The sequence below is a fragment of the Macrotis lagotis genome, chromosome 7 (genome assembly GCF_037893015.1).
Source record: "Macrotis lagotis isolate mMagLag1 chromosome 7, bilby.v1.9.chrom.fasta, whole genome shotgun sequence".
Lineage (NCBI taxonomy): Eukaryota > Metazoa > Chordata > Mammalia > Peramelemorphia > Peramelidae > Macrotis > Macrotis lagotis.
The window spans coordinates 73,460,377-73,466,225 of NC_133664.1; the positions used below are offsets into that span (position 1 = coordinate 73,460,377).

Sequence of the window (5,849 nt, forward strand, 5' to 3'; positions counted from 1 at the left end):
AGTTCATTCTTTTGACTGCTCAGTTTTGATCAAGAAGTCTTGGGCTTTGGAGCAGTTTGGTGGTGCAATGGATAGAACACTAGCCCTTGAGTCAGGAAGACCTGAGTTCAAATATGGCCTCAGACTGTTACTACCTAGCGGTGTGACCTTGGGCAAGTCACTTAACCCTATTTCCTTGAAGGAAAAAAAAACAAAAAAGAAGTCTTGGCTTTCTATAATTATTGATTATGGTGGGCGTATGGAATTGCCCTCTTGCATAGGTATATAAGGTTCGGGCCTTTTGTTTTTTTAAACACTGTTGAATCACATTTTTTTTCCTTTTTCCCCCTTATCCCAGTTCCTGCCAGGCCCAAGCTATGGAGTTCAAGGAAATTGCACTAATTTTCTGAATTTTGCACAGAATTTCAAGAGCATTCTACAAATTGGAGGATTAGTATGATATCAGGCACAAAAATGAGAATGCATAGGCCTTGTTTGGGTGAGATGGGGGCGTAATGAGCTACATTAGTCTGAATTCTAGAATTGTTATTGAGGAAGACTGGGTATAAATTTGAAAATTTAGGTAGGGGATAAATTATAAGGATCTTGGCTATTAGGAAAGAATATGTATATTTTATTTGATAAACGAGTGGGAAGTTTTTCAGTACACAACAGCTAGGAATCAGAGCCAGAGGATCCAGGGACAGAGTCCAAGGTTGCTGCTGGGATAGATTAGTACGTTGGTCTGAGCAGAGGTATCATGGTGAGGACTTGGCTGGCCTATATGAATGGAAGGTAACTGCTATTATGTGGCATGGCTGGTGTGGAGGGAGGAATATCAACAGAATTTGATGACTGGATATACAACCGTTAGAGAGGGGAAAATAATTCAGTAGAAAGAGTAGAAAGAATTAAAGTCAGGGGAGACCAGCTCTCCAACTCTGCTGCTGATCTATACTGTCACTTAACTTCATTAAACCCAAATACCTCTTCTAAAATATGGGGATTATATATAGTATTTGGGGTTTTTTTCACATTTTAATTTTCTTTATTATTCAAAAAACATACTTTTTATTTACTCTTTTGACTCTGTGCTTGTTCCTTCAACACCTTCACAACAATTTTCTGTTCCTCAATCAGGAAAGCACGCTTGATCCTGTCACGGACACATTTCGCACACATGGAGCCATTATAAGCCCTGCTGACATGCTTTTTTGTCTTCGATAGCCTCATAAGAACTTTAGGTCTTACTGCACGAACACCTCGAAGTCTTCCTGGGCACATTCCACAAGGCTGATTTTGGTGCTTTTCCAGCTTTCTTGGTGTAAAGGTAAACAATCCTGTTACCTGGAGTTCGTGACAGTTGAGTTTTGTTGGAAGCTGTATACAACCTATGCCGATATGTCAGGTGCCCAACCATTTTTGATTCCTTGTTAGGTTCGCCACCGGAAGAAGTATATATAGTATTTGCAGAATATATTTTATTAAGTTGTGAATGGTAACCACTCCTAAAACCAACAAGCATGATATAAATATCATTTACTATTACTATATAAAGAACAATTCTAACTTCAAGCATAAATATCTAAGAAAACTTGTAAAAATGTGAAGCAAGGCTGGAACTGAAATGGGGTTGCTTTTTTTTTAGGTTTTTTTTTTTTGCAAGGCAAATGGGGTTAAGTGGCTTGCCCAAGGCCGCACAGCTAGGTAATTATTAAGTGTCTGAGACTGGCTTTGAACTCAGGTACTCCTGACTCCAGGTGCTCTATCCACTGCACCACCTAGCTGCTCCAGCTTTTTTTTTTTTTAACAAAATTTACAATTGTCACAATATCTTATGAGAAGAATCATCTGAATACTACAACCACCTAGTTGTCTCCAAAAGGACCTTAGAGGTCATTTAGTCCAATCCTCTTACTTTACAAATGAAGAAAATAAGTAAAAGGCTTACATGAAGTTACACTGCTAAGCAATGGGAAGCCTAGAACCCAGGTCTCTGCACCAGCTAGTTCAATATTCTTTTAGGTGCCTCCAGCAAGGCAATTGGAATTTCAGGATTTTAACTCAAGAGTTCTAGATGGAGAAGCAGATTTGGGGATTTGCATAGAAGTGATAGAAGAAGCCAACAGACAAGGAAATAGTGCAGAAAAACAAAGAGCTAAAGATAGGTTCATGCATAATTTTTTTCTTGTTAGAGAGAGATAAAAGTATTATATTATCAATAGGAAAGGCACAATATAAATTATACTTGGAATTATGGTTAGATAAAAATGTCATACAAATATATGATAATATTGCTGTATGGGGCAGCTCCCTGGGGCTGCAGTGGATAAAGCATTGGATCTGGAGACAAGAAGACTTATCTTCCTGAGTTCAAATCTGACTCTAGACACTTAGTAGCTGTGTGATTCTGGAAAATCATTTAAGCCTATTTACCTCCATTTCTTCATCTGTAAAATGAGATAGAGAAGGAAATGGTAAACCTATCCAGTATCTCAGTCAAGAAAACCCCAAATGGGGTTATGAAGAGTTAGATGTGACTGGAATGATGGAACAACAACAAAAATTGCTAACAGAGTCTCTATTGTCATGGTTGCATGATCTTGTACTCTATACATTTTAATCAGTTGTGTAACCATAGCAATGTGGGAGATAAGATTCCCATGTCTCTATTATGCATTTACATTTAGGGCTTGAAACATAGCAGGTACTTAATAAATGCTGGTACCATTTCCCTTCCTTTTTTTTTTTTCCAAAGCATTTGATTTGGTAAAAATAAAAATAAAATCTTGAAAGTTCTCAAAAAAAGGTGTCTCCCTTGAATAGGTAGCTAAATGGTACAGTGGATAAAGAATTGGACAGAAAGTAAGGAAGATAGATCACTTAACCTCTCAATCTCAGTTTCCTCATCAGTAAAACGGTATCCAAAGATCTATTACAGATTGACATTAAATGAGCCATAAATCAGGACGACTTAAGTTCAACTAAAATGTTCAGCAGTGTCCGAAGGTTGTCCTATAATATGGCAAAAGAAGAATCCTCTGTGTCAGTTTTTCAAATTTCTCAGTTAAAAGATGACATGGTTCTAATTGGGCTGGACCTCTACAATATTGATTGGTCTCCATAGCAATGATAAAATGATAGTTCTAACTGTCCACAGGGAAATAGCAAAATGAATGAAAAAATCATATTTCTCAGATTTTGACAAACAGTTGAATGGCTATCCACTAAGTAAGTACCTCATCACACACATAGATATCTTGATATGGTTTTATAGAGGGACAATTAGCTGAACCTAGGTTTGCACAGGAGACCATCAGGCTGAATAGCATTTTGGATAGCATTATTTGTGGTCTAAAATGGCTATAAACCAATCTTTTTTAACACTACTGATAAAACATAATGATCTCCAAACAATACAGAAAGTAACCCAAAGGGCATCAAAAAAAGGGACATATAATGTGTTTATATAGGTTTTCTTATTATCAAACATGCATTGTGTTCAAGAAGTAGTCTCCCAAGGATGTATGAAGGAAAAAATACCTAAGCCAGGAACCATTCATTCATCAGTATTTATTACCTTGTTTCCATTCAATCACCAAGGTGTCCCTCACCAGTAATTATTTCGCAATAGATTTTTGACTACTCAATAATAGTTACCATTTTGTTTCCTCTTTATCTCTTCAAATTTATTGTTCTTATCTTGGAGGGTGTTAGATGGTACAGTGGATGGAGTACTGAGCCTTGACTCCAGAAGATCTGAGTTCAAATTTGGACTCAGATACTTACTAGTCATCAGACCCTAGGCCAGTCATAGCCTTTGCCTCAGTTTCCTCAACTGTAAAGTGGGGATAAAAATGGTATCTACCTCCCTTGGTCTTTGAGAGGATTAAAAGAGATCATATCTGTAAAACAACACAGTGCTGGTTCATAGTAGGTGCTGAATAATGATCTTCCTTGAGAAACCAAGGGACAATATAACAAATTCAAAAAAGCAAATAGAATGTTGATGCAAATCTCTATTTCCTCAAGGCTAAAAACTACCTAACTGCGTTGTAATCAGAGTAGTATCAGTTTAACTACTGGTCTTCAGCAATGGCAAAATATTCAATGGGCAGAAAACAGTAGCTATGAATGGTGGGCAGTGGCAGCCTTGGAGGTAGTAGGACTGCATTCTCTATAGAACTCTGATTTAGAGCAGTTTTTTTGCAGGTCCAAACCCTTGCCCTATTGATACAGAGTGGATTACATGGAATGGGAAAATTAAATAAATTTAAAATAAAACTACTGTGTGGGGGGGCACCATACATAAATCATGTCTTTTTTTTTTTTTAGGGTTTAAAAGCATTTTAGGAGAGGAAATTTGCCTCCCATCCATTTCAAGTGCTACTTATTTGGGGGTTTATCCAAATCCCATTTTCTTTGACTGTTTGGATTTCTAGAGAGAGGTTGTCTACTTCATCCTTCAAGGTGCTAAGGATAACCAGAAGGGCTTGAGGGAGGGATTATATAGCACAATAGTTCACTTGGCCTCCATTGATGGACTCCCCCAACCCCAAGACAATCAATATCAATTAACCAGCCAGAGTTAATTAGCTTTTATAAATGAATACTATTCACCAAAGTGCTATAGTAAGAACAGTTGGTACAAACAAATCCACAAATCTAGGGCACAATTTCCCACAGGCATGAATGAATTAAGTTATTAAGATTACTTTGTACAAGGCAAGATGCTAAATGCTGAGAATGAAAAGAGAAATGCAGGACAGTTCATATTTTACAGATTATAGAGGAAAGTAAGTTCAAGGCAATATTCTTTTTTTCAGGCAAAGGAAGACAAATGAAAAGTGAACATGGATATATTGTTTTAATAGCAACTAGGAACAATGGTAGGTTGTCACTTTAGACAAAGTGAATGAAAGTTTAATCATTTCAATTCCAGAATGTAAGTACAGTTAAGACTGTTCATTTTCTCTCTCTCTCCCAGAATAGGTTAAGATTCAAGGAGTAATAGCTTCCCCCACCTTGCCTTGGATCAAGGTGGGAAGTGATCTGTAGGAGTATTTGACTGACAGAGTCAAAACTGGGATGCTTTTGTTACCCTTCTAAGTACCTAATTTACTAGGGGGAAAACACAAAAATGACAGTGGAGTCTCCATGTTCAAAACTAATATCAGTCCAAAGAGCAGAGGGGCAATGTTCTGGACTCCAAGACACATTTTTTCATGAGCTCAGAAGTTATCACCTTCTTGACTTTGGCCTTAATAAAGAATTAGACTCACATATGTTCAGAGTTTATCCTAATAAGGAACAAATGGAATTAGACTAACATGTATTAGCCTCCAGAGTCTGGTATTAAGAAAGAAAACAGAATTAGATTAACATACACATTTATTAGATTCTAGGAACACCCCACCCCCCACTGCTGGAACAGTATTTATATAATTGCACTATCAGAAGGTGGGATCTTGTCCATCAAGTGAGTGGACTCCACTCAAGATGTGCTTCATGTCCCTTTTGCTAGGGGGTGGAGGGTTTGCAATCAGGAATTCTATTAGGTTAAGAGGACCTAATGGTGCAGTGCCTCCTCCCAACTCAGGACCTTTATGCCTTATCAATTTTCCTAAAGACCTCCACAAAACATGGGAATCTTCCTCTTCCAGAATGTCCTTGCCACCCGTGACCATTGATACAAGAGGAAGGTTCATGTTTGTTATTAAAGAGGGAAAAAGAGCAAAATTGATATTTGTTTTTAGATGATATCATCAAAGTCAATGGAAACTATTGAACAAGAAGGTGACTTTAGAGTGAAGACATGTTGCTCTGATCAACTGGCCTCAAGAAAGGTGTTTGGGTTTCCCAGGGAAGAA

General features: G+C 37.5%; 1 pseudogene; it reads right to left on the bottom strand.

Moving 5' to 3' along the window:
- Positions 1–1,050: 1,050 nt before the first annotated feature.
- Positions 1,051–1,399, bottom strand: LOC141493712 (large ribosomal subunit protein eL34-like; annotated as a pseudogene).
- Positions 1,400–5,849: the final 4,450 nt, after the last annotated feature.